At 36.6% G+C, this 15,294-nt stretch overlaps 1 protein-coding gene across 3 annotated transcripts in view; it reads right to left on the bottom strand.

Annotated features, from left to right (window-relative positions):
• MGAT4A (alpha-1,3-mannosyl-glycoprotein 4-beta-N-acetylglucosaminyltransferase A) overlaps positions 1-15,294 on the bottom strand; it is a 119,623-nt gene that overhangs the window by 38,379 nt on the left and 65,950 nt on the right. The window lies entirely within an intron of this gene.

The following is a 15,294-nucleotide window of genomic DNA, read 5'->3' on the forward strand; positions in this document are numbered from 1 at the left end:
ATGATATTAATAGCATTATGTGTAATCTGTGAATATTTTATATAAGTACAAATTGGGAATACATGATCAATGGAATGCTGAACAGAAAAGCTTAGATCATATTACTGCACTGGACCAGTTCTGGTGAGACAGACTACAGAATGCTCCATCCCAAACCAGCAGAATGCCCATTCTTTTCATGGAACATAAATTCAGTAAAGCTGCAGGACACAGAGTTAACATACAGAAATCTGTTGTGTTTCTCTTCACTAATAATGAACTATCAGAAAAAAATTTTAAGAAAGTCATCCTGTTTATAAATGCATCAAAAAGAATAAAATACCTAGGAATAAATTCAACTAAGGTGGTAAAAGATCTGTATTCTGAAAACTCTAAGATACTGATGGAAGAATTTGAAGACGACACAAACAAATGGAAAGATAAACCATGAACATGGACTGGAAGAATTGTTAGTGGGTGCCTGGGTGGCTCAGTTGGTTAAGCGACTGCCTTCGGCTCAGGTCATGATCCTGGAGTCCCGGGATCGAGTCCCACATCGGGCTCCCTGCTCAGCAGGGAGTCTGCTTCTCCCTCTGACCCTCTTCCCTCTCGTGCTCTCTCTCTCTCATTCTCTCTCTCTCAAATAAATAAAATCTTAAAAAAAAAAAAAAAGAGGGCGCCTGGGTGGCTCAGTTGGTTAAGTGACTGCCTTCAGCTCAGGTCATGATCCTGGGGTCCCAGGATCGGGTCCCGCATCGGGCTCCCTGCTCAGCGGGGAGTCTGCCTCTCCCTCTGACCCTCTTCCCTCTCGTGCTATCTCTCATTCTCTCTCTCTCTAATAAATAAATTAAAAATCTTTAAAAAAAAATGGAAGAATTGTTAGTGTCCATACTATTTTCAAAACAGTCTACAGATTTCAATGCAATTCCTATCAAAATACCAATGGCATTTTTCTCAGACCTAGAACAAATAATCCTAAAATTTGTATGTAACCACAGAAGACCCCAAACAGCCAGGGTAATTTTGAGAAAGAAGAAAGAAGAACAAAGTTGGAGGTAACATGCTCCTGATTTCAAACTATACTCCAAAGCTACAGTAATCAGAACAGTATCGTACTGATAGAAAAAGACAAATAGGTCAATGGAATAGAAGAGAGGCCAGAAATAAACCCACCTTTAAATGGTCAATCTACAACAAAGAGACAAGAACATACAAAGGAATAAAGACAGTTTCTTTGATCAGTTGTGTTGGGAAAACTGCACAGCCACATGCAAAGGTATAAAACTGGACCACTATCTTACACCATACCAAAAAATTAACTCAGAATGCACTCAAGACTTAAGAGGTGAAACCATAAAACTCCTAGAAAAAAATGGGCAGTAAACCCTTGGACATAATTTTCAGAAATATTTTTTTGGATAGGTCGCCTCAGGCAAAGGAAACAAAAGCAAAAACAAACAAATGGAACTATATCAAACAAAGAGTTTTTGCACAGCAAAGGAAACCATCAACACAGTGAAAAGGCAACCTACTGAATGGGAGGAGATATCTAGAATGGTTGCTACCCAAAATATATGAATAACTGATACAACTCAGTAACAAAAACCTCAACGACCTGATTTAAAAATGGGCAGACAACCTGAGTAGACATTTTTTCCAAAGAAGACACACACACACACTGGCACCTGAAAAGATGCTCCCTATCACAATTTTCAGGGAAATGCATATCAAAACAGCAATGAAACACTACCTCAGACCAGTCGGAACAGCTAATATCAAAAAGACAAGAAATAACAAGTGTTGGCAAGAATGTGGAGAAAAGGAAACCCTTGTGTACTCTCGGTGGGCAAATAAGTAGGTGCAGCCTCCTGTGGAGAACAGTACAGAGGGTCCACAAAAAATTAAAATACAGCTACCATACGATCCAGCAATTCCACTTCTGGGTATTTACCTAAGAAAACAAAAGCACTAATTCAAAAAGATACTATGTATCCCAGTGTTCAATGCAGCATTATTTACAATAGGCAAGATATGGAAGCAACTCAAGGGCCCATTGATAGATAAATGGACAAACAAAATGTGATCTACAAAGTGGAATATCATGTAGCTATAAAAAAGAATGAAATCTTGCCATTTGTGATAACACAGGAGGACCTATTGTAAATAAGCCAGACAAAGACAAATACAATATAATTTCACTTATATGTGGAATCTAAAAAACAAAACAAATTTACAAACAGAATAAAAACAGACTCACAGATAATGGAGAATTGGTGGGGGCGGGGTGAAACACGTGAAGATTAGGAGGTACAAACTTCCAGTTATAAGATAAGTAAGTCACGGAGATGTAAGGTACAGCATAGGGATATGGTCAATAATATTGTAACAACTTTGTACGGTGACAGATGGTAACTAGACCTATCGTGGTGATCATTTTAAAAATATATAAAAATACTAAATTGCTATCTTGTACATCTGAAACTAACATAATATTGTATGTCAATTATAATCCAATTTTTTAAAAAGGCTGAATTAGTCAACAGCCCATAAGATAGTCTCTAGAAAGAGGTCATAAAAATAAAAACAATATCCACCACCTTGGACAGTTACCTCCTAAACAGCCTCTTAAAATTTTGTACCATTAGGTTGATAGCACTATACAAATCTTCTCTATCCTTGCTCGTTTTTCTTTATTCATTCTATCGAGTAATGAAAGAAATTACACTTAAAATCTCAAGCAAAGATGGTGGAAGAATTTGCTTAGAATTCAGAAGCCCACTGATCAAAGGTCTAGAGCCTGTGACGAAGCAGAAAGTCAGGCACACGAGCAGTGTAGACCGGCCCTCAGGCTGCTGCCCAGTAGAAGGGATCAAGGTGCCCTCTGATTCTGTGTTCTAGTTCTGAGAGACTGCACTGTATCTGTATACAAAGATGCCCACACACCTGGGTGTCCTGAGGATGTATGTAGCATGAATACTTTGTAATGTCGACTGATGAAATCTAAGACAACTCATCTAAAAATTTAAAAAAATTAAAAAAAAAAAAGAGGCTCCTCCTCTAGCACTTTAAAAACATTGTTCCATTGTCTTGGACTTGCAGAGTTTCTAACAAGAATCTATAGTATTCTTACTTTTCTTTTTCTGTGCATAATGTGTCTTTGCTTTGGCTTCTTTTTAGACCTTCTCTGTATCTCTTGTTTTTAGCAATTTGATTATGACATACCTGACAGTGGTTTTGTGTTTATTCCGCTTAGGACTTTTTGGACTTCTTGAATCTAAGGATTTATACTTTTCTTTAAATATGGAAAAATTTCAGCAATTATTCCTTCTTTCTCCTCTCCATTCTGGAATTTCATATGGTAGATCAGTTAATATTAGCCCATAGATAAATGCAATGAATAACACTCAGTCTTTTTCACCATATACTTAATTTTGGGTACATTCTATTGTCCTTAAATTCACTGACCTTTCCTTCTGCAGTGTCTAATCTGTTAAGATTATACAGTAAATTTTAAATTTCAGATACTGTACTTTTCACTGCTACATGTTCACTTGATTCTTTTACACATCTTCCATTCCATTCCTCATTGTGTTAAGTACTTGAAAATGTTCGTAATAGTTGTTTTGTTGTCCTTTCCTTCCAGTTCTATCACCTCTATCATTTCTACATTTGTTTCTATTAGCTAAATTTTCTTTTAGTTCTGGTTCACTTTTTTTTCCTCCTTGGCATGCTAACCATTTTTTATTTGATAATAGACATTATCAATGCCACATTGTTGAGTGTCTTAATTTTCTTTTCTTTTTAAAAAACCCTTGGGCTTTATTTTAGCAGGCGGTTATTTGTGGATCAGTTGACCCCTCACAGGCCTCTTTTTAAGCTTTGCTGGGGTGGGCCTAGAATAACCACCTCAAAGACAGTTCACCTCCTCTGGATTCTCCACTAAATGCCCTGGGTGACTACCAAGGACTTGCCACTCTGGCCGGTCAGAACTCATCCTGCGTGAGCAATAGGAATGTTCAGGTTGCAAATCCCTGATCATTCCCCCCACCCCCAACTCATGAATTTCACCCTGTGCATGGGTGGCCCAATACAACAAGGACCCAAAGGCACCATCATTTTCTGTGTAGCAGTCTCCTTTCTCCAACTCTGTTCTGCAGTTTCCACCTGCTCTCCCTGTGACTGCCCTTGTGCAGTGTGATCTGGAAATGCATCTCCAGGCAGAAAGTTGGGGGGAATTGTGGTATTCACTGCATTTATTTCTCTGTCTCACAGAATGCCGTCGTGTGGAGTCTTCTGTCCAATGTCTGAGAATAAATGAATCATATTTTGTTCACGCTTCCAGTTGCTTACAGCAGGAGGGTATTATATAGGTCCTTATTAACTCTTTCAGAGCCCGAAACAGATGTTACTTTACATAATAAGGAACCAAAGAAAATTCCAGAAAGCTAATGTGTACAAGTGACAAGGACTAAAAGGACCAGCACCTGCTAGAATGGGGCTGGCAGCTCACAATAAATTGTATTTCCCTCGGGTCCAAGGAAAAGCTATTCCTATCCATCTAATGCTTGGCTTTATACTTTAAATTCAATGCAGATGTATCAGAAAGGCCAACAAATACAAGTTAGCCTTACTAGTTTCTAAAATGGTCAAGCTGTTAAAAGAATAGACAAACACACACTTTATTTCCAATATGTCTATCATAGTCTTTCTTCCTTTCCTTCTCCTGAACAGTTGATGCTACAGCAATAGTCCTCAAACTTTTCTAATCAGAACCCATTCCATTCATTCTCACCGCCTCGTCAATTATCCTAGTCTAAGCCTCACGTGGATTATTACAATAGTTTCCTCAGTAGGTTCTTCACTTCCCTTTCCAAAGAAGTCAATGTGACCCTTTTAAAAGGTAAGTCATGTTATTCTTGCCAAAAATGCATAACTACAGTCTAATCATGAGAAAGTATCAAACAAATCCAAGCTGAAACATTCTACAATGTGACCGACTAGTGTACTCAATAAAGGTCTCCGAGTTCATGAAAGACAAGAAAAATGCAATCAACTATCACGGGTAGAAGGCAACTAAGTAGTCAGAACAACTAAATGCAAAGTGATATTTAGGACTGGATGCTAAAACAGAAAAATGACCTTACGTGGAAAAACACCTAATTTGAATAAAGTCTACAGTTTAGCAAACCGTATTATACCCATGTTAATTTCCTGGTTTTGATAGTTTTATCATGGCTACCTAAGTTGTTAACATTACAGCAAGCTGAGTCAAGGGAATATTCTCTATTATTTGTGTAAATTTTCTATAAATTCAAAATTATTTCAAAATAAAGTATTTTCACAACTAATGAATGGCTGGACACTCTACATCAAAAACTATGGTGGCTAACCGAACATAATAAAATTTTTTAATAAATTAATTTAATTAATTAAAAAAACAAAATAAGTATTTTAAAGTAACTTAAAGGAATAAAAAGTTAGTCAAGTGTCTTCTCTACTTGAAACCCTCAAATGACTTTGTTTTAAGTAGATCATGACAGACGCACTGCCTGTTTTCACAAAGTAAAACCTTAATGGAACACAACCCCACCCATTCATCTACATATTGTTTCTGGCTGTTTTCAGGCTACAACAGCAGAGCTGAATAGATGCAACAGAAACTGCATGGTGTGCAAAGCCTAAAATATTTGCCATGGGGCCCTATACACAAAACTCGTTAGTCCCCTGACTTAGAGTAAAAGCAAAGTTCTTAATATGGCCTGTAGCATTCTATGTGACCTGGCCTACCCCACTCCTTCTCTAACTACCTCCTACTACTGAACCCCCTCACCTTTTCTGCTCCAGCCACACAGGCCTCTCCCTGCTGTTTCAGAAAATGTGTCAAGCAAGGCTCTTGCCTTAGGCCCCTTGCACATGCTTAGTCTGCTTGGATTGTTCAACTCTTGCATTCTTCAAGTCTTTGCCCAAATGTCCTGACCACTTTAAAAAACCATCCCCTGGCAACCCCATACTCCCTTTCCCATTTGCTCTGGTTTATTTTTCAAGCACTTACTACCATTTAATGTATTATATATTTGTTTTTTAATCTGTCTTTTTCTATAATCTGTCTCTTCATTGGGCAGAGGCTTTGTTTTATTCAAAGATATGCCTAGTACTTACCACTGTTTGGATATGTGTTGAATTACAAGTAAATTTAATAGGATATTATGTATGTACAATTTCTCCCTAATTGGCATTTGTATGATTTGTAAAAAAGGTTTAAGTAAACATCCTAAAATGCCACTGCTAAAAAAATTATAGACCAAAAACACTATTGATGCACTAACACAGTAATCCGTAATTTAAAATAAAAAATAGAAACACTAGACAGATAATCAGCAAGTCTACAGACGACTTGAACAACACTACCAACTTGATCTAACAGACATTTACAAAACACTCCTCTTGTTTAACAGCAGAATCTATTCTTTTTAAGCAACATGGAATCTTGTCCAGGATAGACCATAGGCTAGCCCATAAACAAATATTGATAAATATAAAAGGCTTGAATTAAAAATAAAACAACAGAAGGAAATTTGGGAAATCTACAAATAGGTAAAAATTAAACAATATATTTCCAAATAATCCATGGTCAAAGCAGGAATTACAAGGGGATTTACAAAGTATTTTGGTCTGAATGAAAGTAAAACTTGACATACCAAAATTTATGAGATGCAGCTAATGTGGTGCTTAGAGAGAAATTTATAGCTTAAAATTGCCTCTACTAGAAAAGATCTCCAGCCAATAACCTAAGAATTCAGAAAAATCTAGAAAATCCAGGGGACAAAAAAAGAATCTAAGAATTCGGAAAAATCTAAAAATCTAGAAAAAGAGTAAACCAAACTAAAAGCAAGTGGAAGGGAAGAAGTAATAAAGAATGGAAATTAATGTAACAGGGAAATAAAGAAATGATGAAGTCAATAAAACTAAAAGTTAGTTCTTTGAAAAGATCAAAGAATAAAGTCAACTGAATAGCATTATAGGGAGGTCTGTCTGCCCTGCTTGACTACCAGCCAGCCAGCCAGTGAGAAGATGGGAAAGGTCTCAGAGGGAGGGAGATGGAGAAGGGAAAAGAAGGAAATTGCAGAGGCATTAGGAAGCGTGAAGGCTGGAGACTACTGTTTAGAATAACAAACTCCGTAGACTACTGGGACTCTAGCCACATGAGTGTATAATTAATAACTACTTTTTTGTAAAATGCAGGAAAACAAAACCAAAATAAAGGAGAGAGAAAAATATTCCTGTGTAATGCTAGATTACAAGTTAATAACACAATCTATTGTCCAGTGGATTTTTTTTTTAATCTCTTCCAGTACCTTCTTTACTTTAGCACTTCAATAAATATGTGTTCAGTGAATGAAAGACTAATTAGAATGATATCTGTACTTCTGCCTTTATTTAAAAAAGAGGACTAACAGGTAATTATGAGAGCTTGAGAAAACATAACTGGACAGAGGACTACTGTTTCTGAGGCTACTCTACTCTTCAAGGTGCTTTGGGTGGGAAAAAGCTTCAAAGCATTCAGGGAACTAAACCCTGGCTGAATGCATGCTAAACTGTCTAACTGGAAAAGATTAAGCCACTTATATAGAATTTGCCTAGGAAGCACTAACATTATACAGAATTATCAATGAGAAACAGACACAAAACTGCAAACTCCATTTTCAGTAAGACCAATATTAACAACCGAACTTCTCAAGCTCAAAAGGAATCCAAAGTGCTCTGAAAAACAAACTGAGGGTTCTAGAGGGGAGGGGGGTAGGGGGATGGGTTAGCCTGGTGATGGGTATTGAGGAGGGCACGTTCTGCATGGAGCACTGGGTGTTATGAACAAACAATGAATCATGGAACACTGCACCAAAAACTAATGATGTAATATATGGTGATTAACATAACAATAAAAAATTAAAAAAAAAAAAAAGGAATCCAAAGTGGTTCCAATAATCAGAGGTAGCCTGAAGAACTGCACAGACTAACTATATTTGCAGGAAGCAGCCTGACTCTATAGCAGCTACAAAGACAGTCTTTGACTAAAAAACAACTAGTCTGGAACACTACTTTGCCCCCTCCTCCTCCTGTAACCCAGTGGCCTGGGGCGGCGGGGGGGGGGGGGGCGGGTAAACCATTTCCTTCTATGATGATTCATAAAAAAGGAACTGGCACAGCAACTATACAAAAATATAAGAAAAAAAGGGAGAAATTCAGCAGAACCTATGAACAAAAACAAGAAAAAAGCTATATTGATAGCCACAAAACAGATGAAAAGTTGTGACCAAATATTTCCCCACTAACTTCAAAGACAAAACACCCAGTTGAAGCACTTGCTACTATGAAGCAACACCAGATATTAGAAATGATTATGAGGATTCTAAAATGTACATGGAAATGCAACGGACCTAAAATATCTAAATCAATCCCGAAAACAACAAAATTGGAGGACTTAACCCTACCTGATTTCAATACTTAATTCAAAGTTATAGTAATCAAGATAGTGAGGTATTTGCATAAGAATCAACCTACAGGTTAACGGAACAGAACAGAAAAAGACCCACACATACATGGTCACTGGATTTTCAACAAAAGCATCGAAGCGATCTCGTGGGGAAAGGAAAGTGTTTTCAACAACTGGTACTGGAGTAAATGATCACCCACATGAAAAACAATGAACGTGAACACTATGTTACACCACAACAAAAATTAACCCAAGATGGAATGCAGACCTAATATAAGAGTTAAAACAAAGTTTTCAAAAGAGATAATCTTCACAATTTGGGGCTAAGCAAGGATTTCTCAGGTCATGGAGAACAATAATCATAAAAGAAAACATTGATTAATTAGACCTTGTCAAAATAAAAACTTCTCCTCACCAAGAAAATGTGAAAAACATGAATAGACTTCCACAGATTGGGAGAAAATACTAACAAAACACCCATAGCTGACAAAGTAAAAGTATCCAGCATATATAAAGAATTCTGGTAACTCAAAAATGAAACACACAAAAAACCACCACCCAATTTTTTTTTAAATGGGCAAATGTGTTGAAGAAACTTCCTAAAAGAGGATACATAAATGCATTGGATTAATGATGGATAAAGGATGGATAGGTAGGTAGGATAAATGAAAATATTAAAATCTTAGTAAAATATAGGTGTCATATATACGGGTATAATTGTAAAATTCTTTCAACTTTGTTGTATATCTTTAAAAGTTCATAATAAAAAGAATGTTCAAAAGTTCTTTCCTGAAATTAAGATATGACTCTATATACCTAAAGACCACATTATATGCCAGGGAAAAATGATCCACAATGGTTGAAATCAAGACATGTTATAGCAAAATTACTAGGCTTTAAAGATAGAAGAAGAATTATTTGGGCAACAGGGCAATATGGGTTTCTTACAGCAAGGAGTGAGAAATGTGGAAGGTTCACCTGGCTAGCTTCAACAGTAGCACTGCCCCCAACCTCCCAATAAAGAAAATGTGACTGGGGGCTTCTAGACCCAAGCAGAGAATAAAGGCAAAAGATAACATTTCTGACCACACAGAACCTCAGGGAAAATTGCTCATGTGGACCTTTCTTGAGGAAATCAGAAAATCAGCTTTAATCAATAGGTTTAAATAGATCAGCAATTCAGAAACTGCTTTATGTTTATTTAGGATTAACCAAGTAAGTAGATATATTGTGAATCATGAGGGCCAAGTTTCCCACTGATGGGGAATATAGTCAAGAATAAGGAACTGGGGGAGGCTAGGATGAACCCTGCAATATTGGATGGAATCAAAGGTATCTTACAAACTCATGATTTTTAACATATACGATAAACGGACATAGGACCTGTATAGATGTACAGATGTGTGTATGTATGCATACGTGTATTTCCTAGCTCTGCCCACTTAGAGGATAAGAAGCAGGGATCCCTCAGAAGCAATGAGCATATCTGGAACCCAGGTCTTGGTTTCTCATACTATTCTCCAATTAAGAGACATGGCTGGGGACATGGCTGATTCCAGGTTTGGGGCAGGGAAAATACAAGATAAGCCTAGAACATCTTACGCTGCTAGAATATAAGGAAAAATGATGGGGCATATTGAAAGGACAAGAGCAGCCAACTCCAAAAAGCAGTCAATGGCCAAATTTAGAAAATTTTAAAAAAAATTTATCATAATATCCACAACTTCACACTGATCTCAATAACCAACAAAATAAACAAAATTGAAGAAAAGGATAGTTCTTCCTTAGAGAATTCCAATTAATGCAGAAGAAAAAAGGAAATCATCATTCAGCAAACATAATAATTGTCACAGGCAAGAATCAAAAATGATTAGTCGAGAAAAAGTTATGAAGAAAACAGGATATTTACATGATCTTAAAGCATCACTCCAGAAGATAGCCTCTAAGTACATATGGAAAAAGGGCCTATTTATAGTAATCTGTCAGACACCACCTTAATCAAATGATACAAGTTAACAATGCTGATAATGAGCTATGTCAATATCATCTTAATATGAGGCCCTGAAAAAAAATACCATATCACTTCTACAGTGCTCTTGCTAAAAAATGTAAAACCTGAATTTAATCATAAGGAAGCACAACAAAATCACAAACTGAGACATAGTCCAGAATCCCTGCTTCTTTGGAAAAATTTAGTTAGAAGAAATGTTTTTTGTTACTGGTATATAGAAAAATAAATTGATCTCCTCCAGCCACCTTGATAAATTCCCCTATTATTTATAATAATTTGTCTGTTTATTCTTTTGGGTTTTCTATATTATCAAAAAATAATCAAGCTCTACTCAAAGTCCAGGATAGGAATATCCAAGTGGCTGAGGGTCATATGCCTGAACCAGTAAAGCAATTATCTGGCATTTTTAGTCTGCATAATGGGAGAAAGGCTTCCTCCCACCAAGACTCATAAAACGGAGAATTCTCCAAACAGAAAAACAGAACAGGAGAAACAAATTTTACTAAAATCCAGAGTATAATGTAGGAAAACATTTTGTCAGAAATGGTCATGAGTGACAGAAATAACATAAATGGTAATACAGTATAAGAAATACTATAAAATAGCATAAAATACATAACGAATAATGAGGCATACAGACAACAAAGGATCATTAAAATACAAAGGTTATAATTTAAAGTAAAAGTAATAAGTAAAAGTAAATGTAAGAATGATACAATTTTAAAATCTGAACATCACACTTGGATCATATCATGGATCCTTCAGAGTAATGGGAATTTATTCCTCTTAACTCCTGCAATTCTAGAATAGAGTCAGTGAACTTTCGTATAGTACATTAACAGTCAACTTTCAAAACCTTGCATGTTCTATAAATGTCTCATCATTTATGCCCAATTGACCCCAAGAGAGAAGTCACTAGAGAGGAACAAAGAACAAAAATAGAGCTAGTAACTACTTTTTTGTGTCTCCTCTCCTCCCAGAGGGGCATTCTTTGGACACCCCCTCCACCTTCAAGAAAAAAAGAACATCAAGATGGGAAGTCAAAGAGGCATGAAAAGATTATGATACACTTTAACATCTATATGCATTCATCTACAGTTCTTTTTCATTAATTTTTTGCTCACACATTAAAGTGGACCGGAGGTAATTCACACCTTTATAAAAATTAAAAATATTCGTGAAAGATCAATTTACTTCTACCTATTTACTCTAAATAAACTTCATATGGGAGACTGAGGACCATTTCATAAAAGGGATGAACAGGGGCCTGAAGGATGATTAAGAACGAGAAAGAAAGAGGAAACAGTTCAGGCTAAGGAATAACACAAACAGAACTGAGAACATGCTAAGTCTACATAACAAATTGAGAGTAAAGGGACAGGAACACAGACCTATTAACTCTGTGATGTAAAAAACCTTTAATAAACACATGGGAAACCTGGAAGAGAAGTAGTTTGACAAAACCAGATTAACTTAGTTATAGAAAGATTAAAAATTGCTCATGAAACATTCAACTAATGTTATCAAGTAGGCAGTTGGAAATAGGGGCTTAGGACAACACAGGAGATCTAGAGCTAGAAACCATGCAACATGTAGATCATGGTCACAGCCACAGAATACGCACTTGTTACTAGTGTTAATGTTGTCTTGGGCTACCAAACACTTAGATTAATAACTAATCAAGGTAGACTCAAATACAGTGATTAATAATTTTAAATTGCCTAAAGGCAATTCAATGAACTCTATAAATCAACTCTATAACTCAGAATAGACTTTCTTCCAAGTAGCGAAATCTACATAGATACACATTAAAAACTCCTGCAATTCAGAAAGTCTTCAGAGATCAGAATACTGCAGGCACTTAAACTGAACTGTCAGCATGCAAGACCTGTCCATGTGTGTGATCTTACTGCACCTGCGTGCAACACTGTTGAGCTTACAAGGCTCAAGACCATAATTCTCCTTTTAGAGATGATGAAACTGAGGACGAAGGGAGAAAAAAACAACCTGCTCAAGTGGCAGTAAGTGGCATAATCCAGGTCCTGAATATGAGTCATCTGACTCCAAAGCCAGGGTTATTATATCTTAGTGATCAGGTGAAGGAAGGGCTATGGCAAGAGGGTCTTGAATCCTTCTGTACACAAATCTGTACCTCTAGACTGAAAACTATTTTTAAGTTATGAAATTGTGATTTATAATAAATAAATATATATTTGATCTTTGTCCCATTTCTGGCACAGAGCTCCCCAAACCCTTGGAATTTCCTAAGTAATGAGAGCAAGAGACATGTCTTTTGTTATGTTAATGAGGTGGGTTTGGGGCCCACCCCCACCCCAATGAAGGATGGGGGCTGGCTGCCAGGAGAGCCAACCATATGATCAGTGTTGGAACTCTTGGTCCTACTCCAACCTCCAGGGAAGGGAGAGGACCAGGAGGTTGAATCGATCACCAATGGCCAATGATTTAGTAAAGTCATGACTATGTGACGAGGCCTCCATAAAAACCCAAAAGGACAGGGTTGGAGAGGTTCCATGCTGGTGAATACACGAAGGTGCTGGGAGAATGGCGCCTTCAGCGAGCATGGACGCTCCACGCCCTTTCCTGCCTACTTTGCCCTATGCACCTCTTCCATCTGGATGTTCATCTGTAGCCTTTCTCATACCCTTTAATAAATTAATAAACGTAAGTGTTGTGCAGAGTTCTGTTAGGCACTCTAACAAATTAATCAAACCCAAGGAGGGGGTCTTTGGAACCTCCAATCTATAGCCGGTCGGTCAGAAACACAGGGCTTGCAACTGGCATCTGAAGTATGTATGTATGTGGGGGTGGGGGCCGCTTTTGTGCAAATGAGCCCTTAACCTGTGAGATCTGACGTTAACTTCAGGTACATAGCCCCAGAATTCAGTTAAATTGTAGGATACCCAGCCACTGTCACAGAGAATTCCTTGGGGTGGGGAAAAGCTTCCATACATTTGCTGACCAAAAGTGTCAACGAAGTGTTTAGGTAAAAGTAGACACACACAGGGAAAAAACACACAGTAGGGAAGAAGCGAGTTTTTCCCTACATAGTAAGAAAAAGAAACCTGAGTTTTTCCTTTACACAACTATAGACTTCTTTCTTTTTTAGTGTTAAGGCTTTTTTTTTCTCATTAAAAATCAGTACATGCTCAAAATTCTAATTTTATAAAACTGTAAACGAGACAAAGTGGCATCATATCCCCATAATCCCAACTCTCACAATACGCACTACTAATAGTTTGGGGTATATTCTGCAAGACCATTTTCTCTATTCATCCAATTAATGCACAGGTAGGAGCTGTATAAATGTGTGTATGAGCTTGAATATATTTACACACTTGCAAATGCTTCTACTGGATCAATTTTTAGAAGCAGAATGTTAGGTCACTTAGTATATAGTACTTTTAAGTTTTAATAGCTATTGCCAAATTGCTTTCCAAGGAGATTGTACCAATTTCTACTGGTTGACAAAGAAAATTTGTATAAATACAAATGGCCAAAAGACATATAAACCAAGGAGACTATACCAGTTTCTACTGACATACAATATGCGACTGACAAAGTCTGTATAAATACAAATGGTCAAAAGACATAAACCAGTATTTAATCCCATCTGGTAAAGAAATCCAAATTAAGTAAAAGCAGTATATTTATTTTTAGCCATCAACTTGGCAAAAAAATTAAAGACTAATATTATCTGGCAGAGTGTGGGACAGGAAAACAAGCTCTCTCACAGACTGTTGGAGGGATAACCTGGCTCAACTTCCAGAGGGCACTCTGGCCATGTACGAACATTTTAATGTACATGGACGATGACCCGGGAATTCCACATTTAGGAATGGATCCCACATCAGTAAGTATCCAAGTGCCCATCAATTTACTTACGGTAATGCACAGTGCAGTCTTTAAAAAGAGAGCAAAAATTTGGAAACAGTTCAAATGTCTATCAATCAGAAATTAAGTCAATTACATTAAAACCATACAATGGAATATTTTGCAGTCATAAAAAAAGATGCTATGATACTCTTTTTAGCATAGAAAAATGTCCATATTAACAAATATATAGAACAATCCCATTTATATATAAAGTATAAAAGCCATAGGAAAAATTTCTTAAAATATATTTCAGAGTATGAAGAGTTGTATCTACACGGAGGAGTAACAGGTAAATTTTAACTATACATTCTGTAATTGTTTTAAATGGTATGCATGTGTTTACTTTTATATTAAAGAAAACATTAACAACATTTCCCTTTTAAAAGACATGGGAAACCACGAAAAGTTGGGAATCAGTACACTAGAACCAGATAATGTCCTAAATCCTCTCATATTCTGAAATTCTACATAATAAAGAAAATATTTACTCCAGAGGCTTTTTTCCTTCATTATTCCCAAAAAGCATATTCAATACGCTTTCTCTAGATCTTGTGAGGAGACTAAAATACAAGAAATGTTCCTTGTTCTTACTGTATTTTGACTTTTAAAATAATACTGATGGCTGCATCTTGGGAGTACAGAGAAGGGGTAGAGAGAATAAGGAAATGATAAAACCGCAATCCAGGCAAAGCCTTTCTCAGGTTTCAAAACTCCCAAAGAAAATCAGTGCAAATCTCCAAATTTAGGTCCGAGAGCTAAAAATGGAGACTCACTGCTCTTAAAGATTTATGTATATAATATTATCCTACTCACAACAGATCATTATTCCTGGACCATTACTGTAGGAGACAAGTCAAGGCAAACACAGCAAGTTAGACTTACATTTAACTATCAGAAAGAATATATTATCTAACCTTTA

Source organism: Zalophus californianus, chromosome 8 (genome assembly GCF_009762305.2).
Source record: "Zalophus californianus isolate mZalCal1 chromosome 8, mZalCal1.pri.v2, whole genome shotgun sequence".
Taxonomy (NCBI): domain Eukaryota; kingdom Metazoa; phylum Chordata; class Mammalia; order Carnivora; family Otariidae; genus Zalophus; species Zalophus californianus.